Genomic DNA, 25,960 nt, shown 5'->3' on the forward strand with positions numbered 1-25,960 from the left:
ATTGGCTATGGCCAAAATGTGAAGAGAGAAGGTTCACAATGAGTAGACAAATGATGTTTGTTTACCCCTGTGCTGACACACTTCACAACTGGTAAGCAGACACACTAATAATAGTTCACACTTGTGGAAAACATCCTCTGTTCTACGGCATGCTTCTAAGAGCTTCATACATACATACTTATTTAACACACATCTCCCTCCCCCAACAACCCTATGAAGTGGGTACCATTATCTTCTCCACTTTGCAGAAGAGGAAGCTGAGGCACAAAGAAGTTAAGTAACTTGCCTGCGGTCTTGCAGTAAGTAAACAAAGGGGCTGAAATGTAAACTACAGTGGTCTAGCTCCAGAGACAAACTGCCATCACCAGGTTTGTTCCGCTTTTCACAATGATAATCATTCCATCTGAGGTTTGTGTTCACTTTAAAGCTGAGCAGTCCCTGAGGCTTATAAAGCAATTTAAAATTGTCTAGTGCGTGGGTCTAGAATCCTTTCCTTGACCCTGCCATGGGCAGAGCATGTCTGGCAAACCAGCCTGACTTTTATGTTGTAATCCTGAGTTGAGGAAATATATGCACAGGAGTCAAAAGAGATGGCTTTATATCTGACTGTACACAAATGAAGGTTTCTTTTCTCTTTTTGGTATAATAGTTTGTTTTGGCAGAAGGAGGAAGCACCTATGGGTGTGGGAAAGTTTGTGTAAAAGGAGACCGGGATCCATGCCTCTTACCTAGGTCTAAAAAAAAAAAAAAAAAAATCTTCCGGTATGGAGAGGAGATCTAGTAAAACTGTGAAGCACCCTAATTTTGTGAATAGATACAGCTTTCTAAGAAAAGAATATGAACCAGGAATCTAGTTCAAATCCCCTAGCTGAGAGATTAAACAAACAAACATAGAGCAAAAGAATATGAACCAGGAATCCAGTTCAGTGAATGCAAACATCACATATAATAAGCAACAAGTAGCAGAACCAAACCTAGAAACCAAGGCTTCTCTCATTACCCTCCAAGTCCTAACTGTGTCAGCCAGTGGGCCTCTGAGACAGAAGAAATTGAGTGAAGGACACAGAAACTGTGAATGCCTCTACTCATGTCCTCACAACTCAGTTAAGCAAACAATTAGAAAAACATGTCCTCTATGAGAAAGAAAAGAAAAGAAATGCCAGAGGAGTCTGTTCTTGACTACTCAGTGCTAATGGAAAAAAGGTGAAGACATGATTAAGAGATACGATGAAAAAATATTCTCTTAACAAAGTTAACAAATTGATTTACTTAGCAAACACACACACACACACACACACACACACACACACACACACACACACACACTTTATTAAGCGCAGCCCTGAAACTTTCTAAATTTTATTTCTCTCAGATCAATTTATATTTACCTAGAAATCATCCATTGTATTTAAAATTTTCAAATTTATCCTAAAGTACTCATTATAATTATTTTAATTTCCTCTATTTCTATGGTTACTTCCTCTTCTGTATTTCTAATTTTGTGCATTTGTGGGCTTTCTCCTTTAGTAATTAAATCATGTGATACTGCTTTATTTATTGCTTTGTTATTCTCTTCGAAAAACCCAAATCTTTGATTTATTAGTGTCTCTTTTCTGTATCCTAATTCATTAACTTCTGATTTTATTTTTATCAATTCTTTATTTCTGCTTTGCAGATTTGTTGTTTTTTTTCCTTTTAACCATCTTCCTGAGATAAATGCTAATATATTAATAATTATTTTTTCCACATTGTACTAGTATTTAAAGCTATGGATTTTCCTCTGCACACTGCTCTATCTCCATAGATGCTTATTCTTTGTAAATTCTGTTATCTCTTTAATTCAAAAATGGATTTTGAAAGTTTAAACTTTAATTTTACCAAGATATTATTTTAACTTTTTCTTCCCACTATCAATCTCTAACCCACTACATTATAATATAATATGGCCTGAATTTTTTCAAATGTCCTTTAGGCACCATATTTTTTTTCTTTTTTGATCTATTGATATGGTTAATTGTAGTGGTAGACTTCCTAATAATAAACTATATATTTTTAAAAGATGGTTTAGCCTTATGCATATTGCTATAAAGTATATGCTTGATCTTAATTCTGTCATCTTATTTACATTATTTTAAAAATTGTTTAATTTCTTTCCTAATGTTTTGCTTTGTTACCGTGGTAAGTTTTCTTCCTAATAGTTTGGCAATTGCAGGGTTTCTCCGACCTAGAGGATTTACTGAAAACACAGATTCCAAGCCTCATTTCTCTCCACCCTAAGGTGTAGTAGGTCTAACCTGAGATACCTTTGTAATACATATTCCAATGATCTGATGACCCAACTAGAGTACACTGTTCTAATGGTTAACTTTATACATTTTAATAAGGGAGGTAAAGTCCTATTTTGGATTTGATGACTTTATTTTTTAAAACATCTTAATTTTATTTTTTTCATGTTCCAAGATTCACTGTTTATGCACCACACCCAGGGCTCCATGCAATATGTGCCCTCATTAATATCTACCATCTGGCTCACCTAACCCCTGACCCCCCTCCCCTCCCATAACCTTCAGTTTGTTTCTCAGAATCCACAGTCTCTCATCTTTCATCTCCCCCTCCAATTTACCCTAATTCACCTTTCCTTTCCTTCTCCTAATGTCCTCCATGTTATTCCTTATGCTCCACAAGTAAGTGAAACCATATGATAGTTGACTTTCTCTGCTTGACTGATTTCACTCAGCATAATCTCCTCCGGTCCCATCCATGTTGATACAAAAGTTGGGTAACCGAGATGCCTTTCAACAGATGAATGGATAAAGAAGATGTGGTTCATATCTACAATGGAATATTATACAGCCATCAGAAAGGATGAATACCCAAATTTTATACCAAAATGGACAAGGTTTGATGACTTTAGAATACAACTTGGGATTCTCTAGAAAATTATGAAAATACTCCACTATACTTCCTTTGGCCCCCCACTCTCTCCTTCCTCTTCACCACCAGACCTGGGTTGAATTTTTACTTTTAATTTTTCATGTCGCCATCCACATTGACATCTCTGTTCTGTAGTTGGCCAGCTCTGGACAGTACTGACCCTGCATTCCCTGCCATGAATTAGTACACACTTTCTACCTCCTACCTCTTCTATACCTTTCAGACATCTCAGGTTCTGCCATGGTATCATATCTGTATCATCAAGAGTTATACCATTTACCTTCCATTCTATGATATCGCCCCCACTCACACCCACTGTTTATCCAAAAGTTTACTTTTGAGTTGCCAAATCCACTTGTTTATCATGGCTTCTCTCAATATTTTAGTAGCCTAAATTTATCATTCAACATTTCGCTTTGTTTTATTTGTTTACCAGAATAGTTCATGGTGTTATAGTCTCTGAGCAGTTGTATTTTAAAATTTTGAGGCAAATCTAGTCTCTCCCTTTTTGATATATTTTTTTTTCCTGTATACTTTCTTTCCAGGTTTCATTTCTTAAGACTTGAAGTGCTGTAGCTTGGTCAAGATAGGTCTCACTGTTTATTGCTCAGCACCACAATTTTGCTGGAATACAGGGTACTCTTTCAATATAGAGATTCAGGACTACCTTAATTCCAGATAAATTGTACTTTTTTACACATTGAAATTGTTTTCCGTTTGCTCTGTTCTTTTCTTCCTTCACAAATGTGAGTTGTCCCTATATTTCTTTTGCCTTCCAAAGATATAACATAAAATTTTCATTTATTCAATTTGAATAGATAATACATTCACATGATTCCAAAATACAAATGCATGAAATGATACATGGTAAAAAGTCTCTCTTTTACCCTGTATCCTGTCATTGTTAGACCATTTTCTGACAGATAACTACGGCTATTAGTTTGTTTTTTAAAAAACAGATATGCAAAAATAAAAATTTAATAAAACAGATATGCTATGAAAATAAAAATATATTCTTTATGTGTATATTTTTACATTATACACCCTGCTCCACATCTTGAATATTCACTTAAGGTACATCAGTTGGATGGATATCCAATAGTTAATTAATCTAGTCACCTACTGACAAACATTCACATTGTTTCCAATATTTCCAACAACAAATGAGACTGTAATGAATAATTTTGTGCATATATTATTTTATTCATGTAGAATAAGTTCTTAAAAGCAGAACTGATGGGTCAAATAGTATATGTACTTGTTATTTTAGTAGATATCATAACATTTACCTCAATCTGAAGTTATTTTTGGCATTTTGATAGATGAAAATGCATCTTGATGTATTTCTAATTTGCATTTCTTATCATGCATATTTTATTCTTTATTTCTCTCATTATATATGAATTAAATATCTATTAATATGTTTAAGTGCCATTCGGATATCTTGTGCCAGTTTTCCTCTTGAATTGTTGGTCTTTTTTTGCAGGAACTCTGATTTATTAGAGAAATAATATTTCTGTCTGAGATATGAGTTGCCAATCATAATTAATACTTTCTCCCATCATTTTTAAACTATTTTAAAATTCTTCATTATTTTTTAAAAATTTTCCTCCCTACAATTCTGGTGGCATTGTTAGTTTTCTCATTCTAATTTCTGCATCTAATATGGCTTTTCCTCCTAAAACAGTTTTACTTTTCTCTTCCATTTCTTTCCTGTTCTCCCATAGCTCATTTTATTTCTTTTTGTTGTCTTACCTCTTTGATCCTGTATATCTAATCTTTGACTTCTTTGAGGGGGATAGAGTAGGAGAGGGAGGGTGGGAAAGGGGCAGAGGAAGAGAGAGAATTCCCAACCCTGAGATCATGACCTGAGCTGAAATCGAGAGTCAGATGCTTAACCAACTGAGACACACAGGCAACCCTCTTTGACTTCTTACTTTAAAGATGTTACAATTTCTTCTATTCCTTTGCTACTATGGAAAATCCATATTATTTTCTGATATAACTCTTCTAGTATATATCTTAATCTGCTTTTCCTAATGTTACTTTTGTCTTATAATCAGGTATGCATGGGTTCATTGCTGGTTTCTTTTGATTATTTCTCAATTTTCAGTCAATTTGATCAGCTGTTTGCTGAATAAGAGAGGCTGAGCGGGGGATGAATGGCAGCACTAGGGAGTTTCATTTTGGTGATGTATTTCTTGGCACGTTAGAGCTTTCTCACTAACTCCACTGTGTCCATTGCCCAAGGGATACGACTCTGCTCATTGATTTCCCCTATAACCCAAAAGGATTGTTATGAAGTCCTGCATGTTACACATCTCAAAGGTCATGATTTAGTGTTTCCTTTTCTTCTGAATGTGGTCTACAAGGCAAAGGTGATGTCGTTTCTTATCCCCACCTTGCCACCCTCACATGCCAATTCTGGTATATGGGCAAACTGAGGCCGTTTCTCCTTCACTGCCACCTTCTCTGATAACCTCTGCTATAGAATAAGGCTCACGGATGCTTCTGCCAACCACCTGTAGCCTCATACTTTCCTGTTCCATGTAAGAAATTATAGCATGTGTCCCTTGCGGTCATTCCATTTATTTTTGGAGGTTCTGCCCTCTGTGTGTTTCTCTCAACATCCCCCCCCCCCCCGACTTGGTCTAAATTTCATTGTATTATTCCACAGTTTGTGATATGGGATTGTGCCCGCTTCTAAAGGAAGGGACTTTTTTTTTTTTAAGATTTCATTTATTTATTTGACAGAGAGGTCACAAGTAGGCAGAGAGAGGCAGGCAGAGAGAGAGGAGGAAGCAGGCTCCCCGCTGAGCAGAGAGCTCAATGTGGGGCTCAATCCCAGGACCCTGGGATCATGACCTGAGCCGAAGGCAGAGGCTTTAACCCACTGAGCCACCCAGGCGCCCCAGGAAGGGACTTTTTATGTGTGTTGTTTTCCTTTGTTTGCATTTTGCACAAGAAGATATAAAATGGGCTTGCGTTTTTTTCTATGTATGTCCTTTTGGTTGACAAAAGCAGGACTCCACTTATTAACTCCTCTCTAACCCTTTCCTCGATTAAGTACTTGGCCATCCCTGTCCCCAAAACTGGACTTATCCATTGAAAGGTGTTAACTACAGTATTCAAATTATTTGTCCATTGCATGTCTTCCTTCATAGGCATATTTGCATTTAAATAGGGAACTTTAAGCCCTATGCTAAGCTTTGGGCTTCCAGATGAGGTTACGAAATGAAGCTAAGGTTGTAGAGTGACAAGAAATATGGTAGATGTAGGAAAGAAGCAGAGGACCCCAATTAATAGCTATAACATTATTTCATGTCAGCAAATGATAAAGTTGTTTGAGTTGCTTTAATCTCTTGATTTTGGTACTGCACTGACTCATTTTCTTTCTATAACAGGAGAAAGTAAGTTTTCTAGTTGATTGAACAGTTTCCTTTTAAAACATTAGGTATAAATCTTTATAATTATTTTCTATTTTTTAAAAGAAATAAATGACTTAATAGAGTGAAAGTATACTGGAGTAAGTACACTGGACTTCTAAACACTGTGGAAAATTAAGTTTTGGCAAATTAATTAAGCTACCCAAGCCTCAGTTTTCCATCTGTAAAATGGGCATAGCAGTTCTTTTTTTTCCTACCATATAGGTTTTCTGTGAGTGGCAAATGAAATAGCATATATCAAAATGCTTTGCAAACTAATAAACAATCAGAAAAGTAAAAGGGACTTAATAATAAGAGATTATCCAAATAAAAATAAGGACCTACAACACTGTCAAAGATAATACAGGTATACAGTCTACCCTACTCAACTTGATACGACTTTGTGATCCTTTTGTGTGCTTTCTCTAATTGTTCACCTAGACTCTATAAACTACCATTTCATTTCTCACTGCTTTCTATGAGTCTGCCTCCAGGAACAACACTTTCCTCTATTCCTTCTTCCTTTTCCCCAATACAGTTATATATTGTATTGTTTATTTCTTGATATTTTTTACTGCTTTAAATCTGCCCCCGAAAGATAGTACTAACAAGAGAATGAAGCTTTGGAGTCAGACAGACCTGGTTTGAATCTTGGTCTTTGGTCTCTGTGCTCATCAGTCAACATCCCCGAATCTGTTTCCTCATCCATAAAATGAATGTTACGAGTATTGTTAGGAGAAAAATTAGATCATATCTACATAAGTTCTTCTAGATAGTTTGAGCTCCATAAACAGATTTCAAAATCAGCAATTCCCTGAAGGGCTATCTAATATATAAAGTTCTTGGACTTTATCAACTCTCATTTGCTTTCTTAAAAGCCTATTTTGCTTATTTCTATGTTCTGGGGATTTCATGACACTTGACAACTGATCTACTGCCTTGGTTTGATCTATATCTTTTTATTCCATGAACCGTTTCACTTTTTTCTAAATGGCACCAAAGAATCTACTTTTCCTTAAGATCTACTACTTTCTGTTGATGTTCTTGCTAATTCATAGTTCCCAAAGTTTCTGTCTCAAGTAACATCTTTTTATCTTAACATTTTTTCTCTTATAAAATAATATATCCTAAATTTAACCTCAGGACAAAGACCATGCTGTTTCCATTCATAATGCACTGGATATTCTATAAAAACTATACCACTATTAGGTAATGATTATAAATGTGAATATTCTTAATTTCACAGAATTTATCCACTCTGTCTGAGCTTACACTCTTTCATTCCTAGAAGATCACAGAATATTACTATATGGCGATTATATAATCCTTCGTCATTTTGCAAACATTTCACAATCATTTAATGGAGGTCTTCAACACACTAGTATAGACTGATCTTGTTATCATTATTGGCAAGAAGAGGAAACAGGGATGGAATGATGAAAACGTGTCAGATAGCACATCCCATACCATGAGGAAAAACAGGAGTAGCATTCAGTCTCTTATTCTCTGATCTACTGATACCCTGTTGAGCTAGGGTTCCCTTAGCACCAGAGGAAGAAACAGATTGATTCATTTCCAAATATCATTATTCAGAAAAGGTCTGCTCAGTAATAAAGAGGTGGTTCTCTTTATTTTCAAAATAAGTAAAAAGCAAATCCCAGTGATTCTTGGAACTCAGAGTTGGGAAGAGGGCAGGAAAACCACAGGCCAGGGCCAGAGAGCAGGAAGAAGATAAGGGAGATAAAATTGGTTGTGGATGAATCCTCATCCATCATTACATGGAAGAAATATTTAAGAAAGGAAGGCCACTATCTTCTCTCATCTGAGGCTTCCTCCAGAACCTGTAGGAGAGGAAGACACACTGCTGAGTCTTCATTTGGGGAGCAGCAGGACAAGGCAGCGTCTCCTTAGCCAAATGAACCCCTTCCTGACAGCTGTGGGGAAATGTGTTTGTTCCACCAAGTCTCTTTGAAAATTACTCCTAAAATTATTAATGTTTTGTAAATTAAAAAAAAAAAAAAACTCAGCTTCAAAAGGAAAATAATGTGGACAGTAATAACATACCAAATTTAATGTGACCTCCTAGCATTTTTATAGGGTGGCCTAGGGAGGAGAGTGGAAACACCCAAAGTTGGGATTTAGGAGACCTGATTTTAGTTTCAGCAGTTTCACTCTCTGGATGTGTGACCTCAGACAAGTGGATTAACCTCTCTGGACATCTGATCCTTCGTATTTAAAATGAGGGAGGTGGTTATTAAGTGATGCCTAAGAGCCCTCCTAGAGGTAAAAATTCTCCAGTTTATAATAGTAATAATTAACATCTGATGGTGCTTTACCACCTATAAATGGTTTCCACATATATTAGCTAATTTGATCCTCATGCCAGTTCTGAGTTAGTATTATTATGATTATGCCCATTTTTAGAAGAGAGACTCAGAAACCACAAAATGGCAGAGTTGGCATTGAACAGATGTTCCCAAGAGGAAATACCCCTTCAGTAAAAGAAGCAGCTGATGCTAACAAGGATAAGCAACAGCAGATAATGTAGGCTGTGAGCTCTTGTTTAGGGGTGCAACAGAATTTCTGGAAGCCGCATTGGGGTAATGATAATCCACCATGTGGAATGTTATCTGATGATGTATTTATCAAAAAAAACTAATAAAAAGAAAATTAAAAAAAGATACAATAATTGTTACTGCACTACACCCTAATGAATTATTGTGTTCAAGGTTCCTACAAAAAAAAAGTAATATTATACTCGGCTTATGTTTTAATTGATTTATTAATATTTTATCACAGGAATGTAATTTAAGCTCCTCATGATTTAGATCTCATAAACCTTTAGCATTTTGCAAATTCAAATTCCAATTTAAAGCCAGGGCGAGCAATTAACTTTTCTATCATCTTGTCAGGGGAGAAGGTTCGTGTTTAATTTGAGACAAAGTGACAGAAATATATATACACAGTATGTATTACTCCAATTTAATTTATGAGTCAGCACCATCCACCTTCAAAATGTAGATTTAATAGAAGGGGAGGAAGAAAAGGCCGTGCTGTCATGATAGGGCTGTGATATCTGCCCTGAATTTCATATATATAAATAAATATATATGTACATATACATATATATAGTCCCTGGTTTGTTAAGATATCAGGCTAGATTGATTGCAGGCATATTTCCAATTCTTTTGTTTTAAATTAATTTAGTAATTATTTGCACATAGAGCACACAATCTCATGGATATCACGGGGAGCTCTTACGCCTGTTTCCATGCCTACTCCTACCACCCTCCTCCCTTCTCAGTTTCATGGAGAGCTGCCCCTCCAGGTTAATCCTAAACTCAATACATGAGACACACTGTGGAAAATACTGCATTTGGGTCATTTCTTCATCCCCTTTCTCATTTTCCAAAGGGATCTTTTAAATGCTCTCTACTTAAAACAAATAAGCAGACAAAACAAAACAAACAAACAAACAAAAAAAATCACCACAACTTTATATTTTAATTTACAGGATTTGGCTGACAAGTTAAAACAGTGGTACTTTCTAGTGATCCTTTACAAAATATTTAAGGACAGGATCAGAAGAAATGAGCTCAAAGCACATAAGGTAGTCAGGTAAACTGAAGGGAAGTACTTCCCTTTGGTGGTTATTAAACACTGGAACAGGGCTGCAGAGAGAGGTTAAGGAATTCTTCCTAGCTCTGTTATCCTATAATTCACCAAAGGAGCACAATGCTCTATGCTGATGAGATGAGTTACATGACATCTCCTCCTTGGTTCAATCAAAGGGAAGCAATTTACATCTCAAACCAGTTCTCTCATCAGTGGGACATAAAGACTGCGGAACAGAGACACAGCAAATGTGCGTATTTATACGGCATCAACTCAGTTGCCACTGTTCTTTATTATTTTCTTTGCTCCCTCCTCCTCTGTATGGTGGCCATTTTGAATAGGATGCTTTAAATTCTAAAGTGAGAGAAACACAGGACTAAGAACAATTCAGGACCAAAATTAACTAAAGATTTCTTGTGATTCTGACAATCACTGGCCTTTGTGATGCTAGGCCAATCCTTTTGTTCCATTTAAAAATAAAATCGGATTCCCTTTGCAGACCACAAGAAGGGAATTAGAAGACGGTTAATGGAAAACTCTGGAAGGTAGCCTGACAAACGTTTATTCACTTTCCAGGCATACAATTTGGTGCTACATAAGTGAATGCAGTGCATTTGTCAAAGAAAGGCTATATTGAATGAGTGTGAGGTCTTCATTCATAAAACAAGCTTATTTTACTAATAGTCTCTATTAATCTCAGCTTAATTATGTCAGACGTTTTGCACTTGCATACAACAGTGAAAATCGCCAAAAATGCATTTACTGCACCTGCTTAAATGCAGTCATATTCCTAAAAACTACTGCAGGGAAGGAGGAAAAGCTCCCACAGACATGGCTTTTAGGCAGAATATGGGATTATGGCAGAGGGGTTTAAATACATGAGGTAAAAATGGTAATCATATTCATCAAGTACACAAAGAAGTAAAAACAAGAAGCTCTAGATAATTCTTTTTAGTGGACTCACTAAAATAACAATAACAGCTTGATGAAGAGAACATGATTGTCGAAAGCTTGTCCATTTTACATTTTCTCTTTACATAGTGCAATAAAAAGGGAGCACCTGCAGTTTCTACTTGTGTGGGTTTTTTTTTCTTCTGATGTAAAAGAAATCGTGGGACATCATATTTGTTTTGGGAGCTACTAGCCTCACGTCTGTCTAATACACACTCCCTACCATAAAGTTACGTTTGAGCCCTCTGGGAATACCTGTGCTGGGCAGCCGTCTGTCTGCAGCCTCCAAGTAGTCTTTGCCTCACACCCCTTTCCTTCATTCAAACACACCAGCCCTTCCTCACTTTGGAAATCCAACTAAAACAGACCTCTCTGTCATGAACCTTTTTAGACAAATTACAACAGAATGTGTTGTAATTTCCATTATCTGGTTGCATCTACCTTATGCTAGACACTAGCCACTGAGGCATCACTGTTACGGTACCCTAATACTTATCTAAAAAAAAAAAAAATACTGTTAACTACACATTGTGGATATTTGAAAGTGCCTGAGAAAGCCATAAACTTAATTACATTGGAGGGCTGGTGTGAGCTCACATGAAATTTGAGCTATCGTTATTAAAAAAGGAAATTGCATTTACTTAATGCTTCTTACCGTATACCAGTCAACTTTAAACTTTTGAGGTTTTCTAGTGAGACAAAACAATATTTAAAAGAACAGAGCATGTGTTAAGAATTCGATAGAAACATTTTACATGCCAAGAGAAGCATTCCTCCCCTTTCCTCCTTTGTATCTTCTTTTCTTTTCCTCTCTCTGTTGCTCTCCTCCCCTTCCTCCCTTCTTTCCTTCCTCCCATCCTCCCCCTCCACCTTCTCTTCTCTAATTCAGGAGAGGTGGTATTAAACTTTGAGTAAGCAAATGATATTCTTGTTTCAGAATCCATGTGCTTTTACTACTCAAAGCACTGTTTTAGAGGGGAATTTGGATGAATTCTTATGGCATTTTTTTTCCTCCTGCAGTCTACAGCTATCCTTCAGGTGTCAAGTTATTTTCAAGCATTCCTATAACAACCTCCAATATTCCACGGCAGTCTCTGATAAACCTTAGCAAGGTAGTCTTTTGAAGGACTGCAACAGCCAGTGAAGAAATATTTTTTTTCAACTACTTTTGTAAAAGAACAGAGAAAACAACAGTGAGGTTCGAGAAAACAAGGTTCAAACTGCACTTCACAACTACAGGGCCACTAATGACGTCAGCCCCTTGCTGTTCTTCATATCAAGATTCAAGTGTGCGGTTTTAAGCAATCTTTAACAGACAAAACAGTACAAGGGACTAACCTGCCTTTCACGCTCTAATACCACAGAGGGTACTGGAAGAAAAACCTGTTTCCGCGGATGCCTGTCACTGAGAATAGCTAATACACAAAATTCTGAAATTATGACAAAGTGAGGATTTGACTATGTTTCACAACACGATTTGCCTTTGGCCTCCACTGAGGAGAGAGCAACTCCAAGTATGTCAAAATTTCATTTTCTTCTATTTTCATAAAACTTTTTAAAGAAAGGTTGTCATAATGTAAGAGATGTCAAAATTTTTCAGAAGACTCAGAACAACTCAACATTACAGATTAAACATTACAACAGACGTTCCTCATACTCATGCATCAGTTAAACCAGTGCACAGGAGGTGATTACAGATGACTGTGAGGGTAGATGTCTTCTAAGTGGAGAAAGGCTAAAAAATAAAGCAGCACCTATAGTGCTGTGCATTCATCTATTTCGCCCTGCGGTCTTGCTGCATCTCTCACACTGGTGATGCAGGGCTCATCTCACCGGTGTAAGAGATACATTAATTGTCTCATGGCATCCCTTTCCAAAGCACTTTCAGAGGGATAAACTTCCAATCTTACCAGAATTGACTTAATCCTGTGCCACTTGACTGAAGGCATTCAGTCCTTCTATGGTTTTTCTAAAATCAAAAGTAACATAAAGACACCTTAAAATCTGAGACTGCAACTCACATTGCAAGGATGCTTTAATGTCCTCCAGCCCTGTAAGTTGTATAAGGAAAAGTAAGTGTGCATCATATGGGTCAGTTTCTACGGGGTTCTTTAGGAGTTTGAAGACTGTCAAAGTTCGTAAAGCGTTTCTTCTTTCCTGGGACACAACAAACCAAGTCCCACCCCAGGCTCTGAGAACTTCATCTTACTGAGGCCTGGAAAGTTCTTTCTCCAGAGTTTGGCATGTTCACTCTTTCTTTATTTTGGTCTCTATTAAAATCTTACCTTTTCAGGAGACCTGTACTGAACATAATATCTAAAAGAGCTTGCCACCCCCACCCGACCATACCCTGCTTTGTTTTCTTTTTTTTTTTTTTTAAGATTTTTTTACTTATTTATCTGACAGAGAGAGAGCACAAGTAGACAGACAGGCAGAGAGAAAGAGAGAGGAAAGCAGGCTCTCCGCTCAGCAGAGAGCCCGATGTGGGACTCGATCCCAGGACCCTGAGATCATGACCTGAGCCGAAGGCAACGGCTTAACCCACTGAGCCACCCAGGCGCCCCTGTTTTCTTCATAGTATTTATTCTTTCCTGAAGTTACCGATCTATCTGCTTATTATGTATCTTCCCTACTGAAATATAAGATTAGTGAGCCAGACTTTGTCTTATTTCCTACGGTATCACTAGTGTTGAGAACTGCACCGGATGTATATGGTAGGTCGTCACTATATATTTGTCAAATAAATGAAACTTACTAGCTAAAATACTTAGCTTTAAATGTGACAGTTTAAACTCGTTTCATCTTCTGATGAGAGAGCACCACGTGCAATGACCTTTCACAGTCTAGATAATATACAAAGTCAACATGCAAGAATCACTATTCTGGGAAGAGTGTGTTTAGACCTGGTTTAAAATCACAGCCTGTTGCTGTGTGACATTTACAGTCTGCCATTTTAGTTAGACCAGTGAATGGATGGAGTTAACCAAAGAGCTGACAAGACACACACACACACACACACACACACACACACACACAGAGCGAGAAAAATCCCAAGCCCTCCTGACTGTGGATATTGGAGTGGATTGCTACTTACTCCAAGCCAACAACAGCTAAAGAAGAGAGGTGAAAATCAGAAGACCTTTGGAAACCATTTCACCAGAGCTGCCACCTGTCATTTATGTTAAAAGTAGCAATCATCCATCTGTCCAAACTGGAGAATCTTAAAGTCCTAAATACCATTTACTTACCCCAAACTAGTAATTCCTTAGAAATTTTTTATATCACATAATAATGAAATGACATGATCTTTGTTTTCCTCTAGATACACAATGAACTTTTTCTTTAAGGTGGCATTCAACTTTTAAAATACAAACACCAATTAACTGAGGTATTTTTTGGTAGAGGAAAAAATGTCTATCATAATTTTAGTGGCAATAATAGTCCTGTACATTTCTCTTAAAATTTAACCTCAGATTTCTAAGCACTATGCAAACATTAATTTACTAAGTTCAGCTGTGTTCTCCATGTGAATTAGATTATCACATCTTCATTATTTTCAGGTAAGAATCACATGGAAGGACCCATAACTTGCCAAGACCAAACAGCAACTAACTAACTAACTAACTAACTAACTAACTAACTAACTAACTAAATATTAATTAAATAAATAAATAAAGAGCAATATCCTTCACTTTAGAAAGTGGGTACCCAGGGAAGATTAATGAAATAAAGTCAGAATATACCTAAACTAGCATAAGCTGATAACCCAATACAGAAGCTAGGGGGTCTGAATAAACACCCCTGAAAAAAGTAGTGTCAGTCTTTAAAAATAGCAGTCAGCAATTACGGAGCATTTACTATGTGTTGGACACTATTCTAAGAGCTAGTGGAAACAGGGACTTTGTTTCTTGTTCACCACTGTTTCCTGAGAGGTAGAACAGTGCCTGGGCCAGAATGCATGCTGAATACATACTTGTAATAAATGTATGAATGAGAGATGCATTCTTGGTTCCAAATGACTAAACCGTCTAAATTTTTTAACACAACCTATTTGTAAGTTGGGAACCATCTATATAAACACTTGCTCTTGGAATTGAAGGAACAAGGAAGAGGTTTGACTTGACCCAGGGTGTAACTAAATCTAGGGTAACAATGAGCCTTTTTACAATAGAGTTCATTTATTTAACAAACATTTATTGAACACACTCTATATGCCAGGTATTATAAGAGGTTCTAGAAATAAAGACAAGGTGCTTGTTGTTGCAGAGCTTAAATTATTGTTTATGTATCTGAGAGGAGGATGTCTTTGTATATATTGTAATTACGAGGCAAGAACTTTCTATAAACCAGTGATTCTTATTTGTTTGTTTTTATCATTTTACCATCCTAACTTGCTAATGCTTCGATAATTCAGCCTGTGAGGAAACCATAGCAAAATGTAGGTGTACTGATTAATTAAAATATATATCCATAAAGAGGAGTGGTTATCTGACAATTACCTAGACAAACCAATCACTGTACAAAAAGTTGATGTCGGCAGCAGGGTGAGTTCTGGAAGATATGAATTACCTATTTTAGCTCTCTATGTTGTCAATTCTCAACTTTATCTACCTAAGTCTTTAGCTTCATTTGGGCTGCCCCAAACTGGAATCCAGATGCAGTTATTAATGGATAAGCTTAAGCATAATACCATTTCAATGAAAAGAAATAAGGAAGTACACAAAATAATAGAAGATAAATAAGGTCTTACCAACTGCCTATCACGCATGGTCTAATTAGGAAAGCTACTGCTACAAAGGCTGGCAGTCTCATCTGTGTTCACCCTCTGGGACCTTAACATGTGCTCCTTCTGTCCACTACAAAAATTCTTTCAAAGCCTACCTGACTAGTGCATAGCTTGTGTGTACATACTTGAATTTATTTCACTCTGATCATTCACTTGAGATGTCTGGTTTCTCTAAAACTATCTCAGTTCTTTTGACTTTTATATGAAATCAAGCTTTTGCAAAGATTTCTGTTGTAAATTAAGTTTGATGTTTAATGATTGCTAGCAGTCTACTTAAGGCTAATGCCTCCTCTAAAAATAATATATATATATATATATATATATATATATATATATATATATATATATTTGAGCTGGGAATTCAGCAATTCCAGGAAATATTCTAAACCCTTGTTGGCAAAGGAAGAAAAAAAAATATTGAAAGGAAAAAATATACTGACATGTTGATTATCAGTGTATTGAAATCAAGAACTAAAGACAGGTAACAGATCTGTTTCAACCGGCTGCTGTATGCGTTTATAAAACTGAAATATGATTATCTAAAAATCACTCTTTTATTCAGAATTACTCAACATTCCCTCTCTGTTTATACACGTTTCTGTCAGTGATACAACAGCCCCAGGCATTCTACTACCAATCTCCCTGTACATGTCCATTGACATTGTCTCTATCAAATTCAACCCAATAAAATTAAATGGAATTAAATAAAGCTGTCTGCTTGAACCTCAGTTTTTCTCATCTCTTATTGTATTGTACTTATCATTTCTTATTTATTTAGCTGAGGCAAAAAGCTTTCCAGACACAATTACATTTTCCTTTCTGGTCTCCTATTTCTGAAGTATTTTTTTTATTGTTGAGTGATGTAGTTTATGTCAATTGGCAAAAATAAATAAATAAATAAATAATCCTTATAATTCTATGAAAATAAGGGTATGATAAAGCAACCGCTGCCTCATACAAGAGAAGACATTTCCATCCTATGTTTACCATAATTTTTTCCTCTGATTCCATTAGTTTTCACATAACAATATCCAAAACCCTTGCCTACTTTCAAACGATTCCAATTTGTAGGAGGCATATGAGTGGTAAGTAACTCAGGGAGAAACTTGTTAAGGAAGGGTTCCAGCTCTGGCTTCAGAAGTTAAATTTGGTGGCTATTAAGGAGGGCACGTATTGCATGGAGCATTAGATGTAAATAATGAATCTTGGAACACTGCATCAAAAACTAATGATGTATTGTATCGTGACTAACATAACACAATAAAATAATAAAAATATAGAAAGAGTAAAAAGATAAAAAACAAATAAAAACAAATTAAAGAGAATACAAAAGTGTTGAGGATGATATGCAACTGGCCTCCAGTTTCTCCCCCACTCTCTCGGGCAAGAGGGTGCTCCACATTTCTCACCTTCGTTTTTACATTCCCTTCAACCTGCACAATGCATTTTATGATTCCCTTTCAAGACTGCCTTTAATATTAATTTTAACCTGATTTCAAAAGTAAATAAACATTTTGGAGTGAGGGGGAAAAATAAGACACATAATGATTTTCTCTGGAGTTCTCTTTCCATAAGCAACATCCAGATGACAACCAACCTCTCATTAATCTCTTGGAAAAAAAAAAAAGTAAATTTCTTATGTCCTTCATACTGGATTGCTGTTTATTATAAACTGTGCTGAAAGACCCCACACACGGCAAACTGAACCATGTGGCATTTAATCCATCACACAGAAGGATCAAGGATTGAGTCAATACTTCTAGGGCTTCTACCCCTCAACTATGCATTTCCATGGTGCCCATTTCCATGGTGTTCAGACCTTCAAACAAACACATTTGTCTAAAAACAAATACATATGTAGGAAAACAGTTCTCTAGGGCTCTTGCCTTTCAGCTGCTTTTGGCTGACAGATGAGAGGTCAGATACAACATTCTGAAATTCTGAGTCTTCTTGTTTTATATACTGGAGAGAGAAATAGTTGGTTCCAGGTAGTGAACCTTTCATGCTTTCTATTAAATAGGCAAGAGAGGGACACCTGGGTGGCTCAGTGGGTTAAAGTCTCTGCCTTCGGCTCAGGTCATGATCCCAGGGTCCTGGGATAGAGCCCCACATCAGACTCTCTCAGTCTCAGAGACTCCTCTCTCTCTCTCTCTCTGCTTGCCTCTCTGCCTACTTGTGACCTCTGTCTGTCAAGTAAATAAAATCTTTAAAAAATAATAACAAATAAATAAATAAATAAATAGGCAAGAGAGTCACAAAAAGAGGTCCTGGGATTTTCATCCCACAATGGAGTCCTCCTTGATTTCCTTTCACCTCCTATCTATGGATTTCAACTTCATTTTGAGGACATATACAATTATTCTAAATGAAAAACATTACTTTTTTAATCTCTCTCTTTTACAAAAAGTTTTATAAGAAATTAGTTTCAAAACAATTCTACCTATTCTATAGTAATGTGCTTTCAATACTTTTCTAGATTTCATTAATCTTACCCATCTTAGAAAAAGCTGGGATAATTCAAGGGCATTTGAAGAAATCTCTCCTCTATAGTCTTTCTGCACCTGAAATTCTATCACTTAAAATTTATAGATGAAGACAATATCCCCAGAAATCTTTTGATTCTTTGTTACTCTGAGAAGGATACTATTTTATGCCTATCTTAGAGATGAGGAAACTTGGACATAGAGAAGCTATATAACTTTCCTAAAGTCTTTTGGTGAGTGAAGAGCCAGGATTTGAACTCACGGAGTCTAACGCTAGAGCCTTAACCATCTACATTACATTGCTTCCCTGTTAAATAGAGATGAGCAGAAAGGAATGACTAAATGCCTCATTTTGGGGACAGAGAGCATAAGTTAAATGCCAATTTTACCACATACTAGCTGTGTAACCTTTGGCAATAGTCTTAACCTCTCTCAATCTTTATTTCCTTGTGCATATAAAAGTAGCTAGCCTTCACTGAGTACTAAGCTATGTTCCAGTCTTCAAAGCTAAGTGTTTTATATGTATTATTTCATTTAATTCTCACAATAACTCAACAAGGTATATAATGCTATTATCTCTAATTTAGAGATGAAGAAACTAAGTAACTTGCACATTGTCATATCCTAAGTGGCAGAGACAGAATTTAACTGATGGGCAAGCTCCCTATAGAAACCATACATTTAATCATTAAGTTTGGTGATAACCAATAGTAGTTACCTCATGGAGTCTGGGGCTATATTTTGGTCAGGATTAAATTAGGTAAACCATGTGTGTGATGGTTACATTTATGTGTCAGCCTCACGGGGCCCCAGAATACCAGATATTTAGACTAACTTTATTCTATGTGTATCTATGAGAGCCTTTCTGGAGGAGATTAACATTTGAATTGGTAGACTGAATAAAACAGATTGCCCTCCCTAATGTGGGTGGACCACATCCAATCAGTTAAAGGATTAAATAGAACAAAAAGACAGATCCTCTTTGGAGTAATAGGGAAATCCCCTAACTGTCTTTGAGCTGGGCTATCAGTGTTTTCCTTCCCTTGGATTCCAACTAAAACACTAGTCCTTCCAGAGAACTGAGTCTACTAGCCTTTGGACTAAAACCACATCATTGGTATCCTGGGTCTCCAGCTTGCCAACTGCAGAGCTTAGAACTTATCAACCTTTATAATCATGTGAACTAATGCCTTAAAATAACTATATATGCACAATACACACACACACACACACACACACACACACACACATTTATATCTCCTGTTGGTTCTGTTTCTCTGCAGAACCCTGACCAATATGGTATGTAAAGTGCCTAGTGTAGAAAGGCCCACATAAAAAGAACTGTAAGATAACAAAGCCTCCTTCAATAAGGAGAGCAAAGATCGTCCAGAGGAAAGGATAAATAGTCTGTGGGCCCTGGACTCTTAAAAATGGAGTGGGGGAGATTCTAAAACATAGTCTGCATCAGGCCAGATGATTAGCTTCTTTGTGTAGAATAAGAGATGGTAGAGAAACTTTGATCTAGACATCAAGAACAAAAGCTATGTGCATCTTTCCCTAAGTAACCTGAAAGGGAATTTTGGTTCTTCACCATTATGACAAGCTCAGTGGGAATACAGATGTGAACTTCTCCTTAAAGAGGTAAAAGGTTAGAGGGAAAGTGAAAGAATTGACAGAAAAGGTCAGGTTTGTTTAATGCCTGACTTACAGTGCACAAATCCAACCAATCCAACTCCTATATATGTACTTTGTTCCCAGCTATAAAATAATGGGGAATAAAAAGACTTCTTTATGGAGCTTTGTTTCTCCACTGAAACATCCTAGAAAGGTAAATTAAAGTTTCCAAATGCATGTGATTTACACTGATACCCTTGAAATACTGATTTAATTACTCCTCTCCACTGTGGCCATCACTCAGGAACATCCCTCCCTGAACATCTCCTTCTAAGTATCATTCTTCAGTTAGGGTTAGCCAGTAATGTGACTTCAAGGAGTTCACATATGAAGAAAATAAATGGGTTTTTTTCTTAAGAGAACATGTGTTTCTCCCATCGTCTGAGCTAAAAACCAAGGAAGCTGTAACAGCTGGGAAAAGAAGAAAAAGCAAATTTAATTTTTTTAAAATTTAAATCCCTTTTTGCAAATTTAATTTTTAAAGGAAATAGAAAATAAAAGCAATTTGTCCAATTCTAGTGTGTGGCATCTATGCTGATTTTCTCAAGGAAAAGTGCTTATTGTCACCCAAATCCCCAGAGTAACCACAGCTGACACACTTCTCAGCATTAGAGCACTTGGCAACTGGCAATAAGGCCTGTTTCTTTCCCAGGCAGATGAAAAGCCAGGCACTCCCCAAACAAAACCAATGCAGCTTTTCTTGACTCTTTAGCTGCCTTCGTGTCTTCTGAACACAGCATTTTATTCTGTGCAATGGGAAGCTCATGGAGCAAATCTATTTCACCCAAAGCACTAAAACCAATACAATGAATTTTTCTATTCTTTTGGCTACTTTGACTAAAGAACCTATCCTTACTGCACTCAAGTGTTACAACTGCTGATGTACACATAATTGTACAAAGATCCAAGAAGCACTGTAAATAAACAGAAAAATAAACCTTGCTAAAGAATGCCTAAACATGCAAAGGAATGCAAATATAAGACTTCTTCCATACATAGGATCTTTGTTTATACCAGTTGCACATGGTCGATAGAAGACATGCAAAAAACACTTTTTAATAAACAAATTGTCATCTCGCATTAGCTTATAACAATAGAATTCTTCCAAGTATTTTTTTTATAATAAAATGTGTATAGATTGTTTTGGTTATTTTTCATTCTCATCAGAGATAATAAAGATCATGTGACTTAAAGTGTTTTCTCTTGTGTAAAAGCAGGAAGCAGGAATTTCAAAGGCTGCCATTTTAATAACAAACGCCTTCATTTATATTTTTGTTAAGAAACAAGCCTATTCTCTTATCTAAGTTCTATGAAAGTCTTTCTACTTTTTTCACATTAAATTACATGTGTGAAATTCATCAGTGTTGTTACCAATATTTATTCCTGATGGCCAGAGCTTTTCTAATTCTTGTGTAGCCGTATGTTTAATGTCATATAATCCAGTGGGAATCCCTTTTTTTAAAACAATAAAATAAATGGATTTTAAAAATTGTATCCCTTTTTTCATGTCAAAAAGTAAAAACAAAAGAAAATCTCCAAAACAGACATTAGACAATGTATGCAATTCACCTTATAAAAATTGTTATTTATGTCAGCAAGTCTTTACACAGTTTTCACAGATGGAAAGCCCAGCCCTGGGGTGGCATAAGACGTATCAGACATATCATAGTGAAGCATGTCCACGTATGTCAGTAGTCAATCTACAGAGAATGATTTCATGACACAACACTTACCCTGACTGAACCATATCTAATTCCTAAATAACGATGATGACTAATAGTGTTTTATTAGATAATGTTTACTTGCTAACATTTCTTATGGGAATCTTGATTAATTGCCTCTCTAATCTTCCAAGGATTATTCCAAAATATAGTAGTGTCTGAAATGTAGTGTTTTCTTCTTAAACCTAAGCACAAATTTGTTGTAGTTAATATGAAATTTTTTGTAGATCTTTTACTAACAAGTGAAAAACATGAATTAGGATCAACATGTAGGTGAAATGTTCTAGAAATTAGACCATCTTGAGAGAACTACCATGTGATATGAATCACATACTAGTTGGCCATCATCGTTATTCTTATATTTTTCTGCATTAAACTTAACATCAGTAACAACCATTAAACACAGCATAAATCACAGAAGTCTATAGATTCCTGAACACTGGGATAATTCTGAGCCTCACTTCTTCACTGGGTTGTGTTGGTAATGGAGGTGGGAATGTGAGAACAAAACTGTCGTCCAGGTGTTACCTAATCTGATTCAAAATAATAGCTGCCAAGACTAGAAACATACTAAAAAACAGAACAAAACAAAATAATCCATTTTGTTTAGTCTCTCAAAAAAGCATCAAAAAGAGGTAGAGAAGAATATTTCCTCTCTGTCTTGGATACATTAAATACAGTCACTAATAGTGCCTCAGAATCTCTCTCTACACTCTTTCAACTCCTGGCCCAGACCTCTCTCCAACCTATTTTTCACAAGCAGCACCCACACCTGTTCATTGTTCTTCCCATCTCTGTTCTTGTCCTGTTACTCTAGTAAAATCCTGCCACTTTTGGATAAGTTATCTGTCCCCTCGTCCAGCCAAGGTCAATTTCCCAGTTGTTTTACATTCTCCTGGTTCTACATAACCAAAGTCCTGACATTTCAGCAGCATAAACAGAATGCTCAGAAGGAAGGGAAGGAGGGTAACTGAGAGGAGTCCTCCGCTATGGTTGAAGAAAGTCTCGGGATATGAGCCCTTACATGAAGACATGCAGGCCTCGAAGCTTTGCAAACCATGTGCCAGTGCCCTCTTCTTAGCTCCTCTGCACATCTTCTCTCCTGTCTTATCTTTTGGTTAGTTATCAGTCACAGGAGTTAACTTACAACATACAGGTAGAGAAATTACAACATACAGGGTAGAGAAATTAGGATAATCCCTGGTCTCTCTCTCTCTCTCTCTCTCTCTCTCCATTTTTTTTTTTTTTTCCAGGTCTATGGATCTATGGCCATCTCCCAATGCAAAAATCTATTAAACACATCTTTCAATATCTCTGCCTTCTTACAGTCTTTTGATAGCCATAACTTTACTTATATTTTTAGAAGGCCTTTTCACCTTCTGGTCAGAACAATATTATTCTTATTCATTGTTCTTTTCTTCCCAAATATCCTACCTCTGGCTTAACCTAATTGTGCTAAAAGGTACAAAATTCACCTTTCTCGTTCAACAAGACCAATCTCTGAGATCCAAAGCATTCAAAATAAAAGCCCTCTTTAGTTATAATCAATAGAAGTGATTTCAACTCATATACATTTAAATGAGAGGTAGGATGTGATGTGAAAGGATATATGATTCAGAAAGATGAAGTGAATTATTTAGGTCATAAAACAAGTATGGAATCGAACTTAGACTTGGATTCAGACCTTCTTTCAGACATGATCCCTCATTGTTCTTTTCCTGCATTCACTGTTGGCTAAATCTTACCATTTCTTTTTCCACACACAAAAAGCTAATGTCTATATTCTTGCAACATAGTGTTCTCTTAACCACAAATATACACTTATGTTGGAAAACTAAGATTATTCACACAAAACACTGAGCAACTCATACATCCTTTAGAATATTCTCCCAACTTAACTTTGTCTTCCTTTCTGTCACCTGATCCCCTGTCTTCTTGCTACCAATCAACTGTTTGAACACATTAAGCTCTTATGTCTGCAAAAGCCTTATTTATTCTTCCCTCTTTCCATGAGGAAAAAGAAATTAAGAACTTTTTATAAAGTAGACAAACTCCGATATCATTTGCTCTTAGAAGCCTTCCCAATATCTGCTCCAGGAAGCTTTCAACATCCCCACTTACGTAACACTTCCGCTATTAGTAGATCATATGTGTTACTCCTTTAAAATTCTTGCCCCTTGTTAGGTTTTGGAATTCTTCTTGATAGAGTATATGATAAATATTAGGAATACAAGAATTAAAGATACCAACCTTGCCCTCAAGAAGTTTCCAGTATAGTCAAGAATTCAAAAACAACTACAGTCCAGCTCTGACATAGACAGCATATTTCTATATAATTGACTGGAATTATAGTTGCACATATTTGTTGTTGTTGTTGTAATCAAGCCTATACTATATATAATAAATACAAGTACTCCAAAGCTGACTCACAAAAAGCAGGGAAGTAGTCAATGTACATAAGAAGGACATCAAAAGACATCAAGGAGAAATAAACTATAAAGATGTAATGGGAAAAAGGAAAAAATACAGAGTTAATTGAAGTACAGGCTTAATACAAGAAAAAGCAGCTTGGGGAAAGGAAGTTGAATTAGTTCAAGATATTTTTGGTAGCAAGAGCCAGAAAGGCTACAGTCGCCAGAAATGAAAAAGGGACTGACTATGGAGCAAAGCTATGCTCCACTGTGCCACTGGGCATTGAGTTCAGTGATTTATATAGTTTATTTCAACTAATACTCATAACCATCCTGTGAGGTAGGAACTATGAGGAAACAGAGGCTCAAAGCAGTTAGGACTTGCTCAGCTAGTCACTGAAAGAGCCAGAATTCAAACTCAGGAAGAGTGGATTCCAAAGTCCACTCTTCATAGATTCAATTTTGGCCTAAATCCAAGGAGTCTGTGTCCACAAAATTAGCCAAAAATTACCTTATTTTCTCAAAGATCAAAGTGTAAGAGAGACTGTGTACGATCCCAAAGCTCTTCATATGGTAATAAAGAATAAATTCATTTTATAATATAATCAGCTATAAACTCTAACACTGCTTATTGGAGATGAAGATACCTCAGAAACCATCTAGTACAACCTCTTATTTTGCAAATATTGAAGATACTAATGCCAACTAATTGACTCATATAGATTACTAAGGAGAAAAGTTCTGAGGAGGAATAAAGCACAAACTCTTTGTTCCTAAAGCTAAAGACCATGAGAAAAATACCATCTTATCTCCTGTGTGCTCCACAATGCTAGGCACTTGTTTATTTTTGAATAATTGTATCTCCATTATCAAGGACAGTAAACCATACTGTTACTAGTACATGGTACACATTTTACAAAAGGAGCTGCCCAAATAATATTAGTTTCATGAAGGGATGAGCGGGTCTATGTGGGAGAGTGTGTGTGATATGGGTGCAAGTATGTAATTAATCAGGAGTTTGGACCTATTAGTTGAATACTACTAAATTAATTTTTGTCTGCCATTTGATTCACATCATTTTCTCCTTGAAATTTTCCAGCAACATCTTAAATGCCTTACATAGCAAGATCTTTGCTTTCAAATGACTTAATAAGAAATCAAGAGTTTAGTACACCATCAATGAATGGAATTTTTGCATGGTTTCCTTTGGGTAGAATCATCAGAAGTTTTTTTTTTTAACTTATTAAGAAATAACTTGAAAGATTTTGATAAAGTGGTATTATGAACATTTCATCTTTATTTTAGTTTGGGGGGTTGGGGAACACAGAAGCAATATTTCATTTCTAAAACCATGTTCCCATGAAGCTGAGCAGAAGGACTGCTTATAACAGAGTTTTCCAGCCAAATTCTCAAAGGGCCCCCAACAGGCTTTCTCAATTTGTGGGCGCTGTCCTCTAACAATCTATTCCTTTCCAGACTCTCCTTGGAAACCAAAGATCTATGTCATTCTCTTCATATTTTAAAATGAAATTGGTCCTGGTTAAAACAAAAATGAAAACTGAAGGCAAGTCTTTGTTCCAAATACCAGTGCTGTCTGGACAAATGCCTCATTAATATGCCCTATTTTGAAGACACCACCAATGACTTTGCCTCTGCAGTAGTCTTAGCATTATTCGGACATTTCCAAAAACCGAGCTCACTACAGGCATTTGTGAAGATGAGTTGTATTTAGGCAGAGGACTGAAAAGGAAAAGTAAATAAACCCCAGGTTGGAAAGGGGGAAGCAAACCCTCCTTTTTACAAATGACTTGTAATAAATCTTCTGCTCAAATTCCAGAGTCAAAGAAAAGTCACATGGACTGAATGTGTTTCTTTTAAAAAATGAATATTCACTTAGTAATCCTGAAATGCTTTCTGCTCTTTGAATACATTCAAACAAGTAGGTATCCACGCATTTCAC

The 25,960-nt window shown here is 36.3% G+C and overlaps 1 long non-coding RNA gene across 13 annotated transcripts in view; it reads right to left on the reverse strand.

Moving 5' to 3' along the window:
* The window catches only part of LOC309870423, a 497,103-nt gene that overhangs the window by 220,393 nt on the left and 250,750 nt on the right, over nucleotides 1-25,960 (reverse strand). The window contains exon 6 of one of the 13 annotated variants that reach the window (XR_014314588.1): nucleotides 7,971-8,200. The exons of the other annotated variants lie outside the window; for them this stretch is intronic. This is a non-coding gene — a long non-coding RNA (uncharacterized lncRNA). Of the gene's footprint in view, nucleotides 1-7,970; nucleotides 8,201-25,960 lie in introns of those variants that run through there. 13 annotated transcript variants of the gene reach the window in all.

The sequence above is a fragment of the Mustela nivalis genome, assembly GCF_964662115.1.
Source record: "Mustela nivalis genome assembly, chromosome: 1".
In the NCBI taxonomy this organism is placed as follows: domain Eukaryota; kingdom Metazoa; phylum Chordata; class Mammalia; order Carnivora; family Mustelidae; genus Mustela; species Mustela nivalis.